Consider the following 26,544-nt stretch of genomic DNA (forward strand, 5'->3'; position numbering starts at 1 on the left):
GAGGATCTCAATATGCACCACAAACACCTAGAATAAAGAATGGTATAGACACATTAAGTGCCTGGTTCCACAGTGCTGAAGTCAATGGGAGTTGGGCCTGAAGAAGACCTGGACCAGGATTTTCAAAAGTGATCAGTGATCGTGGGTGCCTCAACTTTTGAGAGTGCAAATAGAGATCCTTAAAGTGTCCTTCTCTTCAAGAAGTGGTGAGTATCCACCCTCTGAAAATCAGGCCTCTTTTAATGTGTCTCATTGTGGGTAGCCAAACCTTGAGGCACACACAACTAGTCACTAGTAAAAATCTTGACCCAAGTGACTTGACCAAAGAACACAAACAGTCAATATCCCAGCAAAGAGCAAGACCCAAAAGTTCTGAATCCCAGTCTCTTGCTCTGACCACAACTCATTCTCTAACTTCTGCTGCCTTAAGAGAATCAAGGTACAGATAAAAGTTGAAATAATAGCATGTGCCATTTACCATAACTGTGTCTCTTAGTTCAGTCAGCAGCATTGGAAAGTCAGTGTTCTATTAACCTCAAAACAATATGTTTGTTCTCATGAGTGATGGAAATTGAGCAGTCTGAGTTTTCTAGCTTTACTCAAGTGCTTTCAGACCTTTATATAAAAATAACCTCTTGGTGAGGAGTTTTTTACCCTGGTTTTCCAAAGGGAGTGCTTATACATTTCAGCAGGGTTTTTTTTTCTTTTGTTTCAGTATCAAGCTTAATACAAAGTATGTCAATTAAAAAATGAAAGTAGTATTTTCAGAAGGAATTTCACTATTCAGGTAGGAAATTCTAACTGTTAATAATTCTTACGGAGTTCTACATTAATACCATGTCAGCAATAACCCCTAAACGTTTTCCAACAGATCAGATATTCATTTAGTCTTGACAGCAGTGCTGAAAGTTCACTGCCCAAGATATAGATTACTTCCCCTATATTCCTTGAGTTACATCAAAGCAATCTAATTGGCAGAAATACACTCTGTTTTAACACCTGGATTAGTGAAGGCCTTTGTCTCCTATTTATAAAAGATAAAAGAGGATTTGAGCTTTTATAAACTAAATAGAGATTACAGGACAAAGAGACCTTTCACTGTAAACACATGAAATGTGTAGTACACTCTTCCCTGTTACATAAAACAATCAATTTTAGCTAACAGCTTTGGCGGCTGCCTTCCAGAACTTGTTCCATTCCTTTCCTGCATCTTTCACACTCTAAGTGAATTGAAGCATTTGCAAAGAGCTTGGTATCCAGTCACAGAAACCAGCAAAATAATTTTGGAGAAATTAAAAGATGGGAGGGAGAGGTCTCTTCTTTTCCGGTGGAACCAGTGTCCAGGTCACGTTACATTCTATAGGCCCTAACTTTCTCCTCTAAAGGTTACATATTCCTCACTGTTACTGTTGTTTATCATATTGTGGGGGGGGGGAATATTGTTGCTGTATGGTGTTAAATAGTTTCAGCCTATCTAATGCTATTTTTTTCCAGATTCTACCGAAGGTGAAAAACATAATCTATAAATATACCATTAAAGCAAAGTCAGGGATTGTGTGTAAAAACAGGGCTCAGACCAGATCTTTCATAAAGTAAAACTGCCACTGTTAATCCTCTCTCAGTGGATTGTATTATCAATGTCATTAATCTAAATTTGGATAAAAAGTCAGCCAGTTTGCTCAAATTGCTATATGGTCTTGTGGTTAAAGCACTGGATCTGGGCCTCAAGAGATCTGATTCCCAGATCTGCCACACACTCATTGTGTGACTTGGACAACTCATTTAATCTGTCTCCATTTTGTACGTGGAAGGCACTCAAATAGTGTGGTGATGGGTGGCAGTATAAAACCTTAAAAGAGATGTAGACAGATAGACAATAAATTTGGGATTTCTACTTCCCTACCTCACAGGAGTTTTGTGAGGATAAATTCATTCATATATGTGAGGAGCTGAGATACTGCAATGAGAACCTAAATAGTAGAGTGAGCAAAATGTGTACTTTCTGCCCCACAGAAAGCTCTGACGTGTCAACATTTATTTTAATCGCAAATCAGTAAGGAGAGTTGAAACTTCAAAATTTTTCATAGAATGTAAGTTTAAAAAACAATCCGTTCAGAAACATCAAAATGAAATGTTTTTGACATTTTCACTTGCAACAACAAATCAGCATTCTGAAATCAAAATGTTTTTCATTTCAATTTGTTGAACTGACCCCAAACACTTATTTTTGAGTGAGTTGAATGTTGAACTGTGTTTTCCTTTCATGGTGCATTGGCCAATGGGAGTTGTAGTTCGGGAGTCTGATGCTCCTTTATTGGCCAGGCATTCTCTCCCATGATGCCGAAAGTCATATGACTCTCATGGTGCACCACACACCTTGGTCAGTGAAGAATCCACATTGCATTATGGAAGACGTAGTGCTCCCGGGAGCCCAACCCATAAGAGAGAATGAGTGTATGAACTACAACTCCCATTAGTTAATGCTCTGATGGGGTAATTCAGTTTAATGTTTTCTTAAACTGATTTGAAACGAAACCTGTTTTGGACATTTCAGTGGAACAAAATTTTCTAATTTGGATCAACTTGACCAAAAATGAAACATTTCACTTTATGATTTTTCCGTCAAGAAAATTAAACTTCTAGCTAAATTGAAATTATGTTTTGCAGAAACTGCTTTTTCCAATGAAAAATTCCCAACCAGCTATATCAGGTAGGTATTTTGACGTGATTATACTTGATGATGCGCTCCCAGAGGTAACTAGTCTAGAGCAGGTATGCTGGGCAGTGCTTGTTTTGTTTCTCCAGAGTTCTACACAAACCTCAGAGTGGAGCAAAAAGGAAACCAGCAGACGAAAAAGGACCAAACCTCGAGAAAATAGCCATACTGTATCAGGATGGCCCACCTGATTTCAGATGTCACCGTCTCCACTGTGGTCCCTTGTAGGCAATGCCTTTCACCTTTTCCATGATGAAGAATTTGTAAAATATATCTTTCCTTAAAATATAGAGCTAGAATATCAGTCCCTGTGGTTGTATCCATTGTTACCTCCATAGTAACGTAGAGCACGAACCCTTATATTCCTTAGTAGATATGTACAAAATGCCTTGTTTTGTAGTTATTTCCAGTAGTTTGTAAAATCTACATTCCAAGGGCTGGTGTCTGGCACATGTCTGACTCCAAATATGTGAATTCCTTGAGCTTGTTTGCTCTTGTTCAACTGGGATGGGAATGATTGTACCAAGTACAATAATGCCTCAGCGCTATACATGCAATTTGTGAGCTGAAGAGCTCATCTCGCTCTTATCACAGGATCTTGGAGCTGGCTCATTGTGCCTTGCCGCTGAGTCCCTGAAGCTGGTCCACACTCTATTGCAATGTGTATGGAATTAATCTTTGTAGTTTTAACCTACACTTGTGTGCTCTTTCAGTCTCACTTCCAAGGTTTTGGTTTATACGTGAGTGAAAGAGGGAGTGGGGAGGGAAGCAGTGTCTGGGACTGGAAGCCTTTGTTTATTTGTTTTGCCTGGGGAGCTCAGGCTCTGATCCAAGGCACATTGACATGAATGGAAACGCAACCATCCGTTTCACTGGGCTTTGGATCAGGCACTTGAGCAGGAAGTGGAAAAGATGCCACAGCACAGCTAGACAACCAATTGGTCTTGTTTCATTTGCTCAAATTCCAGGCAGGCAAAGAAGCCACAGAAGCTGGGCCTGGGTTTCCTTGCCTGACAAGCTAAAGCCTCAAGAAGAGGGGAATGCTGAAGAGCCTGCCTAGGGTGTGTCTTAAAAGACCCCTAAGTATCCAGACCCATGGCTCCTCATTGTTGCAGTGTCATTTTTTTCCTCCTGCCTAGGGGTTGAGCTCCCTGGGCTGGAAGAATTGCTGCTTCCAACCCATGAGTCCTGCAACTGAGAGAGTTCTGGTGTGTGTGCATATCACACACATTGACCATATACACTGCACTCCTTTATACATGGGTTAGTGACCTCTAGGAATTGTGAATGGCAGAGATTTAGGACATGTACAAATTCGAGAAGTTGATGTACATGTCTATTGGTCCCAGTGCAGTATGTAATTCCTTTTGTTGTTGCAGTTCAGGAAATGACTGCTTTAAGTATTAAAAAGCCAAAACTTTGTCAAACACCCTTAGCGCTCTGTGTAAACGACAATGGCCGTGATATCGGACAGTCTTGCGCTTGCAAACTGTTTCTCTCATCTCTCACAGATTTTTTTTTCCTTAAAGCTTTGTTTAAAATGGCTTCAGAATTTTTCCCTCCTTTTCCATGGCAAATTGATACATGCCCACTGACTGATGGACTCCCAGACAGCTTGAACAATGTTTTGAAATTTACTGATATGTTCTACATAGGTTGTTATACTGAATTCACCACACCAGGAGAGGAGTTAGAAATCTTTGTTCCATTCCTCCTTACTGTTCTTCTGACAACTTGCAACAGAAGAGAAGCTTGTCTTTGTGGTTTGGTTTTGTTTTTCATTTTTCTTTTATCTTTGTTTTGTGTAGCTGCATTAAGCTTTATAGGCCATTGGTGGCTGATTAGTACCAAATAAAATGGTTGGGTAAGTAACTTTTTGGTTTTTGTTCCTGTGATGGGGCACCTGCCCCACACTGGCCCTGCGAGGGTTAAAACCAGCCTAGGAAGGCTGAGCTATAGGCAGCCAAAGGAGTGGCTGTAGGGGAAACAGCCAGTCAGGGCCCAGCTGGCCCATATAAAAGGAAGTTGCAGACCAGACCGAGTTAGTCTTCTGCAGGTAGCCCTAGGGAGAAGACTGGTTTCCTAGAGGGCTCCTGATGGGCTGCCGGACTTACTGGCTCTAGGCCCTGGGAAGAGGGCAAAGGATCTGGAGCCAGGGACAAGAGCAGAAGGAACTGAGGCTGCAGGGAAGTGGCCCAGGGAATAGAGATCGTGAGCTGGAAGGAAGAGGCAGGAGGAAGCTGCTGTTTGCAAGGTCCCTGGGCTGGGACCCGGAGCAGTGGGTGGGCCTGGCCCCCCCTGCCCCCACTAGCCACTGAAGGAGCAGCCAGGCTGTGAACTGCCAAGCCGCTGTGAGAAGTGGCTGGACTCTTATTGGAAGAGTCCCCCGGAACGGGGGTGGGGGGGGAACTGGATGGTGACATGGCCAGAGCGTCTATGCCACGAAGCAGATGCAGAGAGAGAGAAGCCGTAACAGGTCTGCAGACAGAGGCAAGGACAGCAGGGCCGTCACCGCCCGAGGGCCCACCTGCTGGGACTGAGCTAATTCCCAGACCGCCCGAGCAGGAGGTGCCAGTGTGATGAGTGACCCCATGACAGTTCCTACACTGGGAGTAATTTAGAACTGAGCCCAAACCAAAATCCCAGATCCGAATCCTTACCAATGCTGTGGAAGATTCGATCAGGATCTTGCTCAGACACTTCCAGTTGATTCTTTTCTCTATAATGAACTGACCTGAACTCCCCTGAATTTTGGGAAATTTCAGGTACATATCCAAACATGTTAGCTCTAACCTATCTCAAATCATAATAACTGGCTTGTAACTAATGATAAGCAAATGCTTTTTGGCAATGTAGTTTTAGCATTTGTTCACAATAATTAAGGCAACCTTTCTGTCAGAAACCCACATATGGATAGCGCCTGTGAGACTGTTTACTAGAGTGTCCTGTGTAATACAAGGGCTTTTAGATATAGTATAGTATACTAGTGAGAATAAGAGTCAAAAATGGACTGAAGAAGGCGAACTCTGGGGAGCCATGGGCATGGTGTCAATTATAGATCTGATTTTGATCTCTCTTATGTTTAAACTAGGAATAACTATTGAAGTCATTGGCATTTCATTGATCTAAACTCCATATTAGCAGGATCAGAGCCAGACTGTCCACATTAATAGAGGCATTGTCTTCCAAAGATAAGTAGCTGCCAGACAATGTATTTAAACTTCATGTGACTTTATCAGTGACAGATTAGCTGTGTAGATTGTATGTTTGTTTGAACCTGGAAATGAATAGGAAGACCATTTTAGACAAGGGGATCTATTTGTCCAGGGAAGTTAAACAGTCATGCATTGATGTCATTTTAAAACTAACTAGTGCCCGTCTTTTTCAGTCTGATTAATTGCACAGAGCAATAGGTGACAAACAACCATTTTTCATGCCTAACGCATCTGTGGATGGCAAGATGCTTGACATTTGGTTTCCAGTGAGTCCCTAACAAAGTAAAAGTGAAAAACTAGCAGGATTCCTGAACCAACTGGCCTCATGCAGCTAGTCTCTATCACCTTCCCACAGTGGGACCAGATGTCCCAATGCAGAATGTAATATTACAATGAGAAAAAAATTAGGTGAGATGCTATGAAAGCTAATCTCCGCTTTTGTCTAACAGTGGGAAAGCTTCTGGTCATGTCTCAGAATTTGACAGTTCTCCTCCCAAGTCACTGTTTTCACATTCATTTTGGCAGTAGAAAACTTCACAAACATTCCTGAGATGTCTAGTCAGCTCCATAGGAAGTGAAAATAATGCAGAATGTGGGAGCTTTTTTTTCACCCACTCTTGTGTGATTGGCCATTTTTCCACAAACATTTTTTTTGTTTTACCTGCTTTTTCACAGCTGCACTTGCGTACTGCACAGCACTGTTCTGTGGTTATTCCCATTGAGATCTGAGCTAGCCACCTCCCTGACTCAATGCAAGGTAGAGGACTCTGCTGTGTAACTCTCATTAATGTTAATTAAGTGGTCGTTGTGCATTCTGTCTCTGTATGTTGAGATGATTATTTATCCCAGACTGCTACTGCTGTGACAAGCTTAGACCCTGCAGTCCCAAAGCACATGTGTATCAAATATGGGTCTCCCACAAGGTAGCGAGTAAGTGTATGTTTCCTAGTTAGTCCATGTATTATTTATGCAATTGAAAATGCATGCCCTTAAAAATTATTGTGGACTATGCATTTATTGGCAGTGCAGCAGGAAGCCTAAGAGAATGTAGTGTGTGATCGTGAAAATCTGACATTTGGAAAGATATATACTCACAGGTTTGATATAGCCGCTACTTTGAAGCACACCTGTTACATTTCACTGAGGGGCTAGGATGGAGCTCAGTTTTAAGAGTGATAAAAGCTTTTACTGGTGTTCATTGTACAATGGAAGAAGGAATATAGAGAACCATCCAATAATACATGTGTAGCACTCCATTAATTAAAAAAAAAAATTCTGTTGCCACAAGCAGGGAAGTTTTTCCAAATTTAGGTGCTCAAATTGTATTTCCCAGCATTTCATGCAACCATTGCACATGCAGAATAAGTAAGTGCACAAGTAGCCCACTTGCACGTGTAATGTTTTGCACACAAATGTGTGCAAAACATGCTCATAGGCTCCTCGGGTGCAAATTTGCCCATTGTGTCCTCCCTTAATATAAACATCATATTGCAATGTGAAGATAGGTCCTCTGAAGACTGTATTAGTAACAGAGAATGCCCAAATACACACATTTCCACAGTATTCACTCTATGCACTTTCTCATTTGACCCTTCACGCCAAAGGCAGAAAGGGAAAAAAAGTCTTATTTTGGTGAAATTTTGCTTACCCAGCCAGTGTCTGTTTTCTGTTACTACACACAACCACATGCATGCATAATGAACAGTATCACACTCACATGCTCAGCCATGTGGACTTCAGGTGAGTTATGGTACCTCAGGATACTTTCTGTGGTGAGCAACTATTTAATGCCTTGAATCAACTGTCGTCTTGATTAGTCTGAAAGTGTTTTAGAGCTTAGGAAATAGATCTAATTGGAATATGTAATAGACTCATTTATGCTCCTACTTCATCATACAGTAAGCTAAGTCAAAATTAGACTTCTATGTCATCATCCCCATTGAGGCAAATCCTAAAGGGACAGAACCTTCTTACAGATCGAACACCTCTAGTATCAATCTCTAGCTAGGTTCTAGAGATGGTTTGGCTGGATGTTCAGTTTATGCCCATCACTGGTGACCTTATTGTGCTACTGAAGCTTTAGGTGATCACATGATTGCCTAGTATTCCTTGGTAAATGTGCTTTTTATTTCATTGGTCTCCCATCCTAATGTTATGTCTTTACCAAAAAAGCCACCAAACACGAATCATTGTTGGTGGAGGCAGTTGCTGGGTTCGGCTATGAATAGCCTCATTGCTGATCTTGTGTTGCCTCTTGATATGGAGCAGTTGACAAAGATGATGAGAATTGAAAATGTCAATCCTGTGTTCTTCAGCCTTCCTCAGTGCTCACGTTTCACTGCCATGCAATAAAGTTGGTATGGTTCTGTAGATATGCAGCTTTATAGAAAGCTTTTTGCCACATTGGCTCCACAGAGGCCATTGATGGACCTGGAACATGGAGATGGCTGTTACCATACGAGCATCCACGTTTTTTGAGCATCCTCCAGCACTGTCTATGATTCCCAAGTATTTGACACTAGCCACCTGCTCAATATCCAATCTGGACAGGTTAATACTGAGCTGGTTGTAATGGAGTGTTGGAGGCTGCTTGATGGAAACGGCTAGGAACTTAGTTTTGTTGAATATGATCGAACCAACGTACGCTGCTTCTTGCCTGACCAGATCAGTTAGCAGCAACAGTGATTCCAAACTGATCCAGCAGGGTAGCCTCATTGGTGTATTTAAGGTCTTTGTGCGAAATGGTGCTCAGCTCAAGGTCACTGACAGCTGCCTTTTCAGGCTCATCTGTCAACTAATCAATGCCAATCAAACAACCTTGGTGACAAGGACCAGCTGTGTCCAACTCTCTGGAAACGGAAAAACATGCCATAGATTTATACTTGGAACTCAGCAAATTTGGGGCCTGCGCCAGAGCCTGTGGAAATCAGTGGAAGACTTGAGTATTGGATCAGGTCCCTGGTTGGGTATCCTTGCTGAATAGCAAGATAAATCCCCTCAAGGCAGGAGTGAATTTGGAGTTGCTGGCTGGACAGAATCAACGGTCCACCAAGCAACTCCATGTAGATTTATAAGTAATTGCATATGAAATAACACTTTTAGGGGGGTGTGGTATAGCAAGCGTGTTCTGTACCTACCAGTTGCACATACAGGGCATGTACAATAGATTGTGCATGCTAGACGCACACCTTGGCTTTTTTCATACAGCTAAGAGGGGTACAGCAATGCAATGGAGATCTTAAAAAGTAAAATTTCCATGTAGGCCTGCGAAGCAGGATTTGCAGAGTTTGCAGTAAGTACCATGCAAGAAGATTCTGTATTTTAGTGCTTTGTCTCCTGCAGGAAGGCTGGACTGAACAGAAGTGGAAAGAGGAGAAAGGAGAGCATGTTGTTTAAATTTTGCTGTTACCATTGGTAGTACAGTCATGGTACTATATTAATTTATTTTGTCAATACAAATATGTAATATGGAGCTCGATTAACTATTTGGCTAAATAATATTGGTGTTGATGAGGGAAGAAATATTGAAGTCTGTATGTTGAGAAGGTTCAAGATAGTGTGTCCTTGCTTTGCAGCTGAACATCTGATACATGTAGTATTACAGTGTAATCTTTTGCAAAGGCTGCTCTAGTGTGTGAGTATTCTATGTTCCTGCTAAGGGCTGCCTACGTTTTCCACAAATGTACATTTGGAATGGTCACAGAAACAGAAATATTGCCAAACACTCCCCAGAAGTTGGTAATTGTGAGGATTCACCCTGGAAACCTGCCTGTGAGAGTTATCTTTCTAACTCAGGAAACAGAACTACATGGCTGACCTGATAGGACATATCTAATATGCAGTGTAGTGGTAGTTGTTAGTCCCAGGATAGTAGGAAAATAAGGTGGGTGAGGTGATATCTTCTATTGGACCAACTTCTGTTGGTGAGAGAGACAAGCCACACACAGCTCGGAAGCTTGTCTCTCTCACCAGCAGAGGTTGGTCCAATAAAAGATATTACCTACCCACTTAAAGAGACAAAGGTATCTAATACTCATGATCATATGCTTGCAAACGAGCCACAGACCAAGAAATAGACATAGTCACAAACTTATTCTATCTTCAGGTACTATTCAACGTTTGTTGGAAGCATGTTAAGAAAATCATACTGTTCACAGACACCTTGCAGACAGAAAAGAGGTGAAATTCATTAAATATTTCCTACCAATTACTCAGCTGTACCGACTACATCTGTAAAGTATTCCCGGGTGCTCTCCCTACTTACATAGTCTGGTGAGCTGCTACATGTCCAACTTTGCCAGTCCCTGTCTCATTTGAGAGGGTACAGTGTTCTGGTCAGTGCTCTTGTCTTAGAGAGCCATGCATAGTCAGAGAATTTGCCTCCCTCACTCCCCCGCCCCGCCCCCGGAGAAATGATAGGTCTTGGCTCCCCTTTACATCTCCCTGGACTTTCATGTTTCTACTCTTAGTACAATTTGTTTCAGGACATGTGTTCCCTCTGTGGGAAGGTGACAGCAGGCAGCAAGGAGAGACCTGTTAATGATTCTAAGTACATTCAGGAAATCTGCCAGCCTGAGAGTCCTCCTTTCCTTGTCATTTGTTAGGAATTCAGAGGATAAAGAATATTTGTAGTGGAGGGATTCATCCCGTCTGGCCTAATAGCATGTTAATGAGGGGAAGTGGTTGTCTGAATACCACTCACTGTCTTGAGCAACTTGTGACTTCTATTGTATTGACTTCAACTTGTGACTTCTATTTTTACCCTGAGAGGACATGCAACCCTTCCTTTTTAAACTATTGGCTTTCATTCCCAGAGCTTATGCTATCACAAACACATACCCCTTTATTCTTTATAAAACTTTTTTGCAGGTCGAAGAAAATAATACTCTTTTCTTGCCATTCTTTGCCTTTTTGGACACATCTTTGCTCTATGAGGTCAGATCTTTTTGTGTCAGTGTCCAGTAAGATACAATGGGTTTTATAAGTCGCTGGAGGTGCCAGTAGCTAGAAGTTGCACAGGCCTATGAGGTGCTTGGCATTTTGTAATATACAGCAGGACAATGGATACCATTTCAGAAATAATGCCAACGTTAATAGCTTATCTCCAAGATATATTAAAAATACACAAATCCATAGAAAAGAAGGATTTGGGAAGTTAATAAATCAAGCCCCTTGGATATATTGTCCTGGTATGATTGGATCTGAATTTATAGAGTAAGAGTTTAGTTCCAACTCGGGCATTTTGGAGTGTGCATTTCATATGCATTTTGGCATGATCTTTTGCTGTGTTTTGAAAGTTTAATTCAGTACAAATATTGCAGATAGGAACTACTGTTTTTTTTTTAAAATTTGCCTGATATTTGAAGCGGCAGATAATCTCTATTTGGATAACTTTACCCTGGTTTTACCCCGATGTGTTTGTGTTACAATCAGCTCAGACCAACAAAAATACCCCAAGTTGTTTTTATCCTGATGAAAGGGAAGGGAGGTAGAGACCTCAGGAAGACCACTAGGGGCTTTGCTGTTGATTTTCCATGGAAGGCGCTCAGATGCGAAAGTGATGCATGGCAGTATAAAATTCTAAGATGGGTAGATTTGCTTAATTGGCTGTTATGTAATATCATGTATGGGGGAAATCTTTTTTTATTGTATTTTTTAAAAGGACATCCTTTGGGTAACTCAGTTTGCTTTCATTCTGAATTAATGGAGGTGGTGTGTTTTGCAGTTATTTTATGCTCTGTGGATGTGTGAAACACAAAGGATGGCTATTGATGATAACCTGGTAAAGATTAGAATTCTGCTCGTTAGAAGGAATACAATAGAGTCTTTCTAATTCACATAGTTCATAGATCACACACTATTTTTTTCCTCTCTTTTCAGCAAAGATTTAAGAGCAGATGAATGTAGAGAGCCCTCATATTATTGAGCTTTCATAACTTATAAAATATACTGTAGAATGTGTGACAACAACAATAATAATAATAATTAATAATAGCACTTCCTATTCCTGAGGCTCTCCAAGCACTTTCCAAAGCCTTATGAATTTAGCCTCTCAACACCCCTGCCAGATGAGTGGTATTCTCCCCTTTTTACAGACTGGGATACCAACTAAGGTTAAGGGACTTGTCCAAATGTTGCAAGACATCTCTGGTATGGCTGGGAATAAAACCCAGGTTCCCTGTCTTCCAGTCTCTCTGTAGGGCCGTCCCCAACCCCCTTTTCTTCAAGATCATCATTCTTCCCCTACGTGTTTACTGTGAAGTATTAACTGAACTAACTACATTTGTCAAATAAGTGAATGAAATAAGCTTTGTGGTGCATGATCACTGAGGTTTTTATTGTGTTTATTTGCAAATTTGCAAAATTCAGTAATACACACTGGGGGGCTCCCAGGCACTAGTGTGTATTAGTGAGGGTCTGTTGTATCAGGTGTCTGCCTGCAAACCATATGATTTACTCCAACTTTACTGTGAAACAATATGGGATGATGCTAATAGATTACAAAGCAAACTATTTGGTTTCCCTTTATGATAAAAGATATTACAAGGCAATGGCAAAATCTTTTTCTCTTTTGAAATCCCAGAGTTCTTGGTACATCATCGGCCACTCTCCTCATCAGTATCATAAGGGTGCTATCTAGGGATTCTTGTCCATGAGCATGAGGGAAACAGCTGATGATGGAGGGATTCTTGAGTTCTCACCCTTTCTATTAGCCTGGACTGTGGTCGCGTAATAGTGGGGTTCCTGATTGTGGAGCTGACCCCATATAGCTTTTCCCGTTGATGCCTTCTCCAGGGAGCTGACTTGCCTTTTCAGAAGAGGAGAAGAAATTGGAGAGGCTGAGAACATGGGATAGAGGGTGCCAAAATGTTTGGTGACTGATTTGATTCTATTGCCTGTCCCACTTCAGAAGGAGGAGGTTATCCCCTCATATGTTCTTTTCTGTAACAGTTGAGAGAAAAAAAAATTTTTTTGGATCAAGAACACTTCTCTGGATTGCATGGCTCATACAGCAAAGAAAAGAGGAGGCCTGTTCTTTCTGTAGACCGTGACTCGTGGCAGTTTGAGCAGAACTTGTAGAAAATGGAAGGTCCCAAATAACCGCAGTGAGAACAGAAATAAAAAGACCAATGAATCCAGGTTAAAAATGTGGGAAGGAAATAACAAACAATATTCATTTTGGTATAATGCAGGTTGTTAATTCTGGAGCAACATAATCTGAAAATTCAAGTAGAGGCGATATTTGTAAAGCAGCCATGCCTACAGAGACCTGTGAGTGATAGTGGATACCATACAAACGATGACCCCCTCTTCTACCTAGGTGTTCTTAACACCCACATCACTGTGACATTTGAGCTCACAAGTCCATGTGTTTTCAAGAAAAGCCAATGCAGTACAGCATATGTGTGCAGATGCATCATGTCAAGAAGCCAGAACACACCCACACTTTGAATACAGTGTTCAATATGCACCATTCAGTTTACTCCCCCCCGCCCCCAAATGGGTGGGGGGATTCATCAAAGAAGGAAAAATGACAAAGGATCTGAAGGGGAAGTATTGAAAGACCATATATTCTATCATGGTTAAATGACAGCAGGCACGAGGGGAGGATATTCTAACAGTGTACAAGGTTTTTGAAGGGTATTTATGGTATATGCAGGGCTTTTTATTACAGACAGATGCCTGTTAACCAGGAAAGGGAATACAAGTTAATTGTATTCTATAAAAGCCTGGATCTAGAACGTATCAGTCATTGTTGGCGATATCCTCAATGGGGATGGTAGAAGAATAGGGATGTATGGTAAGCTGCTCCAGGGATTGCCCTGTCAGTCCAGGCAAAAGGCTGGTTTCTAAACTCAAACAGGTCTTCTGCATGGCTTGTGTGAATGCTTAAGGTGTAAAAAAAATCCTATGACGTTCTCTAGATCCCCCTGGTGCCTCCACTCCTGACAGTCGCCTCCCTGTATTTCCTCACTACACTCCCATTTTCTCTCTAAGTGCTTCCTTTTGAAAAAAAGCTCCTGCCAACTTTCCTTCACAATGGTTCCCACTGTGCTATTTCTTCTGTTGTCTCCTTGCATCCTTGGCTAGAAAACATTCCCCTCTCTTTCCCTGCATGCTGGATAGCCTCTTTTCACTTAGGAAAACAGGGTGAAATCCTGGCTCCAATGAGGTAAATGGGAGCTTTGCTATTGACTTCAATGAGGATAGAATTTCACCCCTAGTATCTGCTTAGAATGGGTCAATAGCGAAGAGAGACAAACCGAGCCTTACCAGCTGAGTCCATCTTATGCGTCTTACACTGTAACAAACACAATTAAAAGCACAAGAACAACTTTGGTGCCATTGAAAACACACGTGCAAAATCATTATTTGATTGAATATGGACATGATTATAGAATGGTGTTTTTTAAGCTTATACCAGTAAGAGAGGTACTAAGAGGATATTCCAGACAATTGAGAGGCATAAGAATTAGAACTTGAACTATTGAAAACCTCTCTTTGACATTGTCTCTTTAATTAGAAAGAATGAGTCTAACCAAGATGAATATTATCATTGATTTTTGTAAGCTTTTAAAGCAAACATGCTGTGTCACCATACTGTTTAAATGGTTATCACCTATATTATAATTCTGTTGTATAACAATTCGGTAGTGGACGTATTTTCTCATTTTTCTGTATAATAAAGATGAATCCATATCTATTATATGACACAGTTTCAAGGTTAAAAAGTACTAAATCTTTGTGTTAACATCTTTCCTTGTATGCATTAATTTAGGAGTAATATAAATTCAATTCAAATACATTCTCTATCTAAAATGATTAACACTAGGCCCTAAATCTAACAAAATATTCTGAAGAACATTGGCAGTAGCCAGTGTATGTTAATAGTTTTTTTTTTAATTTGCCAGAAACCAAACTGTGGAAAAACTTTAAAACTGCTGCATGAACCAATTATACTGGAGCATAAGGTGTAAGAGGTTTTTTTTTTGTTTTTTTTTTTGTGGTTCTGGGTATAGCTTTCAATCCAATAGAAACTAACATGGCCTGAAGGCCCCATGCCAATTAGATGGTTTTATAAGGTCAAAATAAAAGTTGAGTCATTTTCCTTGGCTCTGTTGCTGGGAGTCGTTTAACAAAAATTACAGAGTAGAGTTGCTTTAATGATGAGACGCATCAGAACTGGGAAAGTGAAAATGGAAGTGTCAGAGCCATCAGAAGACTCATCTGTAACTAGGTTATGGCTGAATTATTTGAATGCCTGAGTGGTGGGAAGCAGCATGACAGTATTAAAGTCTATTATTTTACACGTTGCCAGTGCTTTAGGATGCTAGGAGCATAAAAAATCGCAGCTATCTCTCCTTATTAGGATTTAATCCTAGTTTTAACATGATTGCAATGGTATTTTTAAAAAATGGTCTCCCTCTCTCTCTCTCTTTATTAAAAGAGTTAAGCTTTTGGATATCTGATGTAATAATAAGTAGCAGATGTAAAGCCAAGTGCTATTTGTTACTGATGTATACATACGAGTGTACTTAATATGTGTCTCACACAGTATTAAAATTAAAATGAATCCTATTCATTATTGCTATTTCACCATACGGCAATTAATTGCCTGTTGAGGTACTTATGCGTAAGCAATTATTCCTTCCTGCCTCTGAGCAGTCTATGTATGCATGTGAAGCAGTTGTAAAGCATAGTTAACTAAGTGATAGCTGAAACTTACCATATATAATAACATCCATAACGTGCAAAATGCAGACGTTATGCTAATGAAACGGCTTGTGGTTACTGGACAAAATTCTGCTCCTGGGCTATAACCACTGAAGTGCGTGATCTTACAGGGTGCATCCCTCGGGAAGAATTCGGCCTATTGTCTTCTACTGTTCATGGTGACTGAAATAGAAAAGTCAGCATTGCATATATTCATTATAAGGTTTTTGGTATGCATGTATGGTGTGTGTGTATATCTACAGTGTGTCATTAAGTGACCAGATCTAGTAAATACTGAATCGAAGATGTCATTCTTCCCTGAACACACACTCTGTTGGAGATAAAAATAAAAAGATGCCAGTAGGTACCTACAATTCTAAGATCCCTCTATGCTCAGAACTCCCTTGGAACTCCCTTTGACTTCAGTGGGTGTTTGCCTGTGGAGAATTTGCACCATGTGGCCCAAAGTATTTTCAGACTTTCCATTTGGCTTCCTATTGGTTTGCAGAAACTTACAGTAACAGCAGAAACCTGCAAATTTTACCTAGTTTTGGGTCAAAACTTTTGTTAGTGTGTGTGTGTGTGTTTTCCCCTAAAATTTGGCTCGGCTCTACTTGAAATACTGCTCAGATTCACTGAATGTTTGCCTGCATTTGCTAAAATGTTTGAGAGCCACAGCAAACCTTCCAGCGAGCAATGCATGAGTTTTGTGTGCGTTACCAATTCAGTGATGCTGCAAATTCTTTGTATTGTTTGGACAAAATAATTGAAGACTTCCATTTTCTAGTAGAATGGAACTTTCATTTGGGAATCTCAGTACCAGGCTATCAGAGTTTTGTACTTCTTGTTGGGTTTCTTCAAACCATTCACTTAGCATTAAGTGAATTTTTATTGGCCGAAGTAGGAAGGAAAATCTTGCTGCCGTCAGGAAGTTTTGAACAGACTATTTTATATTTGTGTGAGTTATTTGTCAGCTATTGTTCAGGAATCTAAAAAATATAAGAATTACTTTTTTTTTTATTACTTGCAAGCTATTTTCACATTTCACTAGGAAAGTTTTTTTGCTTAGCCCTACTTTAAATCAAAACAGAATCTTGACAGAATTCAGCTCAGACACCACTAATTTTAAACCAAACAAATGGTTTGATTTTTTTTAACAGTTTGATTAAGAAAAAAATGTTTAGCTCCCAGGCTAAGGTCTTATGTGCCATGTATAAGTCTATAGAGACATTTTACAGGCAAATTATAAGCCCCTGGAAATAGAGAATTATAATGGAAGTACTCACACAACCTTAATAATGTTGCAAACAGCAATGCTACAATGGAAAAAGGGTCTCATTGCAGTGATCTAAAGCCACTGCTGTTTTCTTTAAGGCAAACATTGTTTTTATGCCCTACAGATAAATCCCATTATAAGCTTTGATCAAAGCAAATACTTTCACTTTGAGGCTTTGGGCACATGTAAATTGCTTTGTTCTACACAGGTATTTGCATATATTTGCAAGGAGACTCGGTCTTCCTGTAATGGTGGCTTTTATTTTTGTTGGTGTATCGAATTTAAAATATCTTCAATAGTTTTCAATGAAGAGGTAAAAATTCCTCTACCAAGAAAATCTATATCACAAATAAACCTGTGTGGTGTTGTATACAAAGCTCAGTTATTAACAGAAGCTGTGCAAAGGGCCACTCTAGGGGCATCTAAGTATTTATTTGCTGTTCTTTGCACTGTCAAATGAAACATTTGCTGTATGGGGATGGCATCGCTGTTCAGACACTCTTGGAATTATTGTGCAGACCATATACAAAATTCGCAGCTTGACAAATTATGGGATGTCTGTCCTGGGTGTATTCTTCCATTATTGTGTGTGTATATGTGTATATGTGTGTGTGTGTATATATATATATATATATATATATACCTAGTTTCGGGAATTAAATTGGATTACTTTCTCTCTTTCCCAGTTAATGCCATTGACAATAATAGCAATGTGTGAAATCTGGCATTTTAACAGACAGACAGACTTTCGAAATACCAGATATGAATGAACAAAATCTGTTTCTGTAGTGATGATTTTTCAGTGTATAGATGAGACCATGAATTTCTCTTTCCTTTCTCACTTCCCTTCATTATCAAGGCTTGTTAATTCTTCAAATGCCTGGGCTAGATAATTATGGTCTTCTTTATTAAATATCCCTTTGTAATTAATGTGGCACCTGTGGGCTTGAGCCCTCTAGCTCATTAGGCAAGTATCCTGTACTTCTAAGATATTTGAGGAAAATATTTTTTAATCCCACCAAAGATCTCAATGGCAAATTAAGGTCACTGCTATCTCTTTGACTGGCTGACAGTGTAAGTAGATTTTTCATTAGTTATCTTAAGAGCAGCTGATTTCAGAAACAGCTTTTTGTTCACAAATGTTACTCAGCTAATTGTTTAAAACTTCCTAGAACTATATAGGGTTCGTGTAGTTAAAAAGTAAAACATGTTGCATTTGATTTAGCTATTCTTCTCTGAGAAGAATGGGGGGGAATTTGATAGCAGTCTTCAACTACCTGAAGGGGGGTTCCAAAGAGGATGGAGCTTGGCTGTTCTCAGTGGTGGCAGATGACAGAACAAGGAGCAATGGTCTCAAGTTGCAGTGGGGAAGGTCTAGGTTGGATATTAGGAAAAACTATTTCACTAAGAGGGTGGTGAAGCACTGGAATGGGTTAACTAGGGAGGTAGTGGAATCTCTATCCTTAGCGGTTTTTAAGGTCTGGCTTGATGGAAGCCCTGGCTGGGATGATTTAGTTGGGGTTGGTCCTGCTTTGAGTAGGAGATTGGACTAGATGACCTCCTGAGGTCTCTTCCAACTGTAATATTCTATGAGTCTGTTTTCTGTAATATGATGAATAGAGAGATATTACAGGGTATTTCTGTTCTTATGCAAGCCATAGTCAATGGAAACATCTCCTCCTTTACCTACACAGTGTTAAGGAAGACCTACTATGTCTCCCTATTCTTCTATGAGCTAAAGAAAGGACTACAATGCCTGCATTCTCCTCATCCCCTTACCCTTCTACTTGGCTTCTTGACAATGCTAGTGGGGAGAACTTAGCCGGCTTTCTAAATCCCTTCACATACCAAGAGGAAAGAGTGCATCAGGCTGACAATCAGCCACCCTCCATCAAAAGAGAGAGCTAGTTTTCAACCATAGGTGAATGACATGTAGCTCCAAGTGTATCTAATAGTTATTTCCAGACTCTGTTCATCTGCCTAATCTGTCTGTTTAGGTTTTCATACTGTACCCCTCTTCACTTTAATAGAGGGAGGTGAAGCCACTACTATATGGGTAAGGTATTACTAGTCTGGAACTAGTATGGTTAAGACATTACTAGGCCAGGCTTCAGTTTCCAACTCTGCCACAGACTTCTTTTGTGATCTTGGGTAAGTCAGTAAAATCTCTCTATGCCTCAGTTAGGTCGGGAGAAAAATATTTTCCCTACCTCACTGGAGTATTGTGTGCTACAGGGAAGAGTGACTTGGAAAGGCTTATGTTTTAAAATAAAGAAATTATTTAATACTAACATGGAAACCCTTCCCCCCCCACACACACATGCATTAAAAAATGTAAATCAGATCATGTAATAGTGAGGACATCTACTGCCAATTTTAGGAAGCACACATACCCAGGTGAAGATTTAGCCTGTCCTGTTCTTTGCATTTCAGATGAGGTTGATAGGAGTCAGTAAAAATGACATCAACAGACTGCCACAATAGTTGAAGGACTAGGGTGAGTGAAGAGCTATCAGAGCTACAGGATTAGATTTGGGATGGAAACAGGTGTAATCTGAAATGCAGACAGACAGGAAAGCCTCTTTAGAATGCAATGATGTGATGGGCAAGGATGACAGGCACATTAATGATGTCAGAATGATCAAATGTACTCCAGCTCTTCGTAAAGCATGCCTCGGATGTTACTGGGAAGAATTAAGAAGTTAAATTTAGATGTAGAGCAGATCCAAGACCTCTAGGGTAAAGCTGTGTTGAGGCTAGTTGTAAAAAGCTTTAGTGGCACAGTTAATGTACATGCAAGGCAGAAACCATGCTAACTGGCCTCCAGAAAGAGAACCCCAATATCTTTCCTTTCCCTTCAAACGTTAAGAGGGAATAGCAGTTTGCTAGTCCATTCTCTTGGGGCAAGTACTTGTAGCAATGGAGTTGGGAGATGGTTACTATTATACATCTAGCAGCGCACAGTGGCAGAAGGGTGTCAACATAGATCTGCCAGATGGAGCATGCTAAAGGGCAGCCTGCTGAGCAGACAGAGCAACAAGCTTGCAAAGCCAAGCACACTGAGTGCACCAACTCCCTTTGGAAAAATGGAACAGCAAAGTGTATTATAGAAATGTAGGGCTGGAAGAGACCTCAAGAGGTCATCAAGTCCAGCCCTCTCATTGAGGCAGGACCAAGTCAGCCTAGACCATCTCTGATGGGTGTTTGCTCAGCCTGTTCTTAAAAACATCCAATGATGTGGATTCCACAACCTCCCTTAGAAGGCTGTTCCATAATTTAACTACCCTTATGGTTAAAGTTTTTCCTAATACCTAACCTAAACCTCCCTCGCTGGAGATTAAGCCCATTATGTCTTGTCCTACTTTCAGTGAACTCAGAGAATAATTGACCCCCCCCCCCTTCTCTTTATAACAATCCTTAAGATATTTGAAGGCTGTTATCAAGTTCTCAAGACTAACACAGCCTCTTTTTTTAACCTTTCCTCATTGGTCAAATTTTTTAAACCTTTTATCTTTGTTGTTGTTGCTCTTGCTCTCCTCTGGACACTCTCTCCAATTTTTCCACATCTTTCTTAACACATTGTGCCCAGAATTGGACCCAGTACTCCATCTGAGGCTTCACCGATGCCAAGTAGAGAGGGACAATTACTTCCTGTGTCTTGCATAGAAACATAGAATATCAGGATTGGAAGGGACCTCAGGAGGTCATCTAGTCCAAACCCCTGCTCAAAGCAGGACCAATCCCAACTAAATCATCCCAGCCAGGGCTTTGTCAAGCCTGACCTTAAAAACCTCAAAGGAAGGAGATTCCACCACCTCCCTAGGTAACGCATTCCAGTGCTTCACCACCCTCTTAGTGAAAAAGTTTTTCCTAATATTGTAATATACATGTGTCAAGGTTCCTTCCCCACTCTGAACTCTAGGATACAGATGTGGGGACCTGCATGAAAACTCCCTAAGCTTATTTTTACCAGTTTAGGTTAAAACTTCCCCAAGGTACAAACTTTATCACTGCCACCACCAAACGTCTAACAGATATATAACCGGGAAAGAGCCCGTTTGGAAACATCTTTCCCCTCAAAATCCTCCCAAACCCTACACCCCCTTTCCTGGGGAAGGTTTGATGAAAATCCTCACTAATTTGCATAGGTGAACACAGACCCAAACCCTTGGATCTTAAGAACAATGAAAAAACAATCAGGTTCTTAAAAGAACAATTTTAATAGAAGAAAAAGTAAAAAGAATCACCTCTGTAAAATCAGGATGGTAAATACCGTACAGGGTAATTAAATTCAAAACATAGAGAATCTCTCTAGGCAAAACCTTAAGTTACAAAAAGACACAAAAACAGGAATATCCATTCCATTCAGCACAGCTTATTTTCTCAGCCATTTAAAGAAAACAGAATCTAATGCATATCTAGCTTACCAAGTTCTAAGACTCCATTCCTGGTCTGTCCCCGACAAAAGCATCACACAGACAGAGAGAGATAGGCTTTGTTTCTCCCTCCCCCCAGCTTTTGAAAGTATCTTGTCTCCTCATTGGTCATTTTGGTCAGGTGCCAGCGAGGTTATCCTGGCTTCTTAACCCTTTACAGATGAGAGGGTTTTTCCTCTGGCCAGGAGGGATTTTAAAGGTGTTTACCCTTCCCTTTATATTTATGACAACATGTAACACTTCTGCTAATAATCACAAAATATTAGCCTTTTTCACAACTACATCAAATTAATTCATATTCAGTTTGTGATCCACTATAACCTCCAGATCCTTTTCAGCAATACTACTGCCTAGTCAGCTATGTCCCCATTTTGTAGTTATGTATTTGATTTTTCCATCCTAACTATAGTACTTTGTGTTAGTCTTTTGATTAATTTTGTCTTGTTGATTTCAGACCGAATCTCCAATTTACCAAGGTCATTTTGAATTCTAATCCTGTCCTCCAAAGTGCTTGCAACCTCTCACGGCTTGGTGTTATCTGCAGATTTTACAAGCATACTCTCCACTCCATTAGCCAAGTCAAAATATTGAATAGAACCAGACCCAGGACTGACTCCTGCAGGATCCCATTAGATATGCCCTCCCGGTTTGACAACAAACCATTGATAACTACTCTTTGAGTATGGTCTTTTGACCAGTTGTGAACATCTAGAACACATTTCTCTAGTTTGCTTATGAGACTGTCCTGTATATAATTGTAGTAAATTGATTAATCAAGGCAGCGCGTGGGGGTGCATGTTCAGATTATTTGGCAGTATCCTTATGTAGCTGCATTTGATAAAGACCTAAACCAAAATTCCAGAACCTTGGGTGGACATGAATTGAAACCCCTCTTTAGAGACAATATGTGAAATCCTGGTCCCATTAAAGTCGATGGTAAAACTCCCAATGGCTTCAATGGAAGTAGAATTCCATCCAAGATGTTTCAATGGACAAGGCATACCGAACAGGATACTACAGAGCTATTTGGTAGCATGAGCAATATAGCGTAACAAAGCATGCCAACAATAAGGTAAATAGTACTGGGTAAAATTGCATAAGATCAGATATTTTATAGTGGGCATAACATTCTCTTTTCTTTTCCAGTTCTCCCTGATTTTCCTTTCTTCCTGCAACTCACAAGCCATTAGTGGTAGAAAGAGGCAAATGTGTGGCTGTATTTCTATCTCAGTATTTTTCAGGGTCTTGGGTGGTCATCTTACAGACTAATGCTGGTCATGGTTTGTGGTGCTTGCTTCCAGGAGTCTTAAAAGAACAGGTACAGTAACTTTTGCTGATATGGGAATTAGAGGACATAAATAATGCCTCTAAATTGCAAACTTTAAAGTTTTTATAGCTCCATGCACTATGGCATTATGACATCAATTTTAATAAATATTCTCCTTTTGTCTTCTGCATGAGGACTTTCCTTTAAGATCTTACCCTGATGGCAATTTTCCACTTTGCCTGCCAAATGAGTGTATGCAGACCGAACGTCCATGGCCATGGAAAGGTTAATGGTAGGAAAATGTAGTGACATCGATGTACTTTTAGTAAGTTGAAACTCCAAGATCTTCTCCATTATTGGCTCTTTTATATAACAAAAGTTAACAAATTTAAGTACAAAGTAAACTACATGAGTGTATGCAGCTCATTTAAAAAATGAAGAGAAAGTGAAAAGGGCTACAGCAAGGAATGGTAATTTGTTGCACTTCTAAAGTGCCTTCTGTATAAGGATCTCAAAGTACTTTAACATTAATTAATTGTGTCTCAAGTATCCCTAGAGTTTAGGTGAGAATTAAATATCACTAGTTTACAAACAGGAAACTGAAGTACAGAAGGATAAAGTTACTTCTCCAAGGTTGATACAAAGTCTAGAATAAAACTCGGGTGCCTTGATTCCCAATCTTGTGCTCTAACCACAAGGCATTCTTTTTCTTTTAGACTGGACACTTTTTAAGACTGGGATTGTCTTCATTTTTTTCAGTGTATGGAGCACACTGTCAGCACCAAGTAAACAAATGAATAATAATCTGACAGATTTGTAGTCACACACAATTTATTTTAGAAAAGTCCTACCCCAGTCAAATACAGATTTCTTGGCTGAATGCCACCTATAGAAAGGTATGGGGGATGGGGAGAGAGCCCATTGTTCTCAGAAAATCACATACCTGAAAGGGGTCAACTTCCATTCCAGTAGGACAACTTCAGTTATCTTGACAGCTGCATGAACATAAAAAGAATGAAAGAAAGGTCCTATAAGGGTCTAAATTACAATTTCACCCATGTCTAATAACTTATATTAGCTGCTGTGGTTTCTGCAAATTCTTGGTAACATTTGAATTCTTTATATATAAAAGCATATTTAGAGGAAGACATTTCAGTATAGTTTTGTATTTACATCATGCTGGCAGTGCTATGCCATTTTACAGAGACACAAAAAGACCAAGGTCCTGGCCCAATGGAATTTACTCTCCAAGTCAGACAGAAAACCAATAGTAACAGCTGATGGTAGGAAAAGGGCCTGAGGAGTGAAAGGAGAACAGCAATAAAGGAGATGGGAAAGTAGATATTGGGAGTGTGTTTCACCCTACCCCAAAGGAAAACCGGTCAGATTGGTAATAGAAGTGGTTGACATTTTTCACACAAAGTAGTTTTTATTTTGTTTTTGTTAGACTATGGCCATTTTTAAAAATTAATGCTTTGAGTGAAAAATTGTGGACTGTGTGGATATTTTCTATTTTTTGTGATTTTTTTCTTTTATTGATAACTTTTATCAAAATATTTGTTCACATTACTGAAATTTTAGTTTTCCTATAAGAAAGCATCATTTCTGGCAATATTAATTGGAACCTTTGATTAAATGTTTGGTTACAAATGTTGTGGACTCATTTTCAATTTCTCATTTTAAATCCTGTGAAATGCAAACCACTAATTTAAAAAAATAATTGCAATTATTATTCCTTCTTTTATTTTTTTTTGACCAGCTCTGATAGTAGTTTTAATTTGTATGCAATAGGCACAATTTTCAAAAGTGCCTCTTTGACTTATGCCTGACCTATAGACCGTTTTCTAACTGGTATAATTATATTGGGTAAGACTGATCTTTTTTTTTTTGGTTAGTTTGTTTTTGTAACCAGTATAGTTACACTGATGCAAAGTATTAGTATAGATTGAATTATGCTGGATGCACTCACTCTGTCTTCTATATTTATATGGTGCCTTATACCAGTATAGCTTATTCCTCTTACCTTGTGGGAATAAGCGATACGAGTATAAGCACAATTACACTGTTATAACAGTATCCACACTAGGATGGTTGTACCACCTTAACTATACCAATACATTGTAAATATTACCCAATATTTCTTGCATATTGTTTCGTTTATGGTCAGGAACTTGTGTGCAGATTAGGAAACTAGCTGAGCATAGCAAGTCTTAAGCGGGTCATTTGGAAGAGGATAACAAGACCACTATGGGGACATAAGAAAATGGAAGTTGCCCCAGACACGAGGGAATGGTGTTAAGAGGGATGGAAATAAAGAAAAATAAAGGTGGGCAGAGGATAGGGCTCAAGGGAGGGAGAGAAGTAGCTACTGAGCAACTGCCACACCCTGTTCTGAATGTTTCTGGATCCTTCTAGCTGAGTTTCCCTGCCCTGTTCTTTGCGTGTGTGCGAGAGACACATAATATCCAAGTAAGATCCATGTCTCCTTCCTACGGCTTCTCTCCCTTTCCCTGGGAGACAGTCAAATGCTGCAGTATAAAGCATGCAGGTTACGTTTACACTGTGGTTAGAAAATGTAAGGCACTAAATAAGTGCCAGCAGCTGGATTCCGCCCTAAATTTCAATTGTGCAGCTCCATTGAGTTCTGTCGATTTCCATTGATTTCTGCCATGCATAACTAAAGGGGAAATTTGGCTCTAGGTGGTGGTGGTGCTAGAATCCCAAAGACATTACACTCTATCAAGAAAAGGAGGACTTGTGGCACCTTAGAGACTAACCAATTTATTTGAGCATAAGCTTTCATGAGCTACAGCTCACTTCATTGGATGCATAAAGTGGAAAATACAGTGAGGAGATTTATATACACACAGACCATGAAAAAATGGGTGTTTATCATACACATTGTAAGGAGAGTGATCACTTAAGATGAGCTATTACCAGCAGGAGAGTGGGGTGAGGGGAGAGAAAACCTTTTGAAGGGATAATCAAGGTGGGCCATTTCCAGTAGTTAACAAGAACGTCTGAGGAACAGACCCTTGATGGCCCACCTTGATTATCACTTCAAAAGGTTTTCTCTCCCCCGACCCCACTCTCCTGCTGGTAATAGCTCATCTTAAGTGATCACTCTCCTTACAATGTGTATGATAAACACCCATTTTTTCATGGTCTGTGTGTATATAAATCTCCTCACTGTATTTTCCACTTTATGCATCCGATGAAGGAGAGCTGTAGCTCATGAAAGCTTATGCTCAAATAAATTGGTTAGTCTCTAAGGTGCCACAAGTCCTCCCTCCTTTTCTTTTTGCGAATACAGACTAACACGGCTGCTACTCTGAAACCTACACTCTATCAGAGAACATAAAAGAGAGTTGCTCTTCACAGACTCCATCTATTTAATTCCAGTGATGATTTTCAATAGAGAGGAGATTGTGGTGTCTGTCCAGACAGGGAGAGGGAAGAGAAAAATAACAGCTTTACTTCTAAACAAAATAATTCTACATTCTGATGCCTTTGAGAACTACAGTAATCATGCACAGTCTTGGGGTTGACTACAAGTCAACTTGGAGGAACTGAAAGCTCTACTTTTCCTAATGCAGTTCCAGCTGCTGGGCTGAAAACAATTTCATTATTTACCAAGGGTTTCTTTTTTCCCCCACAAATAAAATATCACTCCAATGCTCTCTGGGCTCACAGAAGTTTGATTAAATTGATTAGAGTTTATTCAGAGTTAAGACTCTTGCAGAGCAGAGTTTTGTAAACAAATTAAAGTTTGCCAGATGTGTACTTAGCTTTTAGACTGACAAATGTCACACTCTTAATGGGTTGCAATGTATTGAACAGGGCTACTATATACATATTACAGCCACATTGCTCAATGGATTTCTTCTTTTAAAAAGCCCCACCATATGGGACATAAAACA

General features: G+C 39.9%; 1 protein-coding gene across 16 annotated transcripts in view; it reads left to right on the forward strand.

Moving 5' to 3' along the window:
* DAB1 (DAB adaptor protein 1) overlaps positions 1-26,544 on the forward strand; it is a 758,910-nt gene that overhangs the window by 159,720 nt on the left and 572,646 nt on the right. Inside the window, exon 1 of one of the 16 annotated variants that reach the window (XM_073357554.1) lies at positions 2,687-2,710. The exons of the other annotated variants lie outside the window; for them this stretch is intronic. The gene's annotated coding sequence lies outside the window, so the exon portion shown is untranslated. Of the gene's footprint in view, positions 1-2,686; positions 2,711-26,544 lie in introns of those variants that run through there. 16 annotated transcript variants of the gene reach the window in all.

The sequence above is a fragment of the Lepidochelys kempii genome, chromosome 8 (assembly GCF_965140265.1).
Source record: "Lepidochelys kempii isolate rLepKem1 chromosome 8, rLepKem1.hap2, whole genome shotgun sequence".
NCBI lineage: Eukaryota > Metazoa > Chordata > Testudines > Cheloniidae > Lepidochelys > Lepidochelys kempii.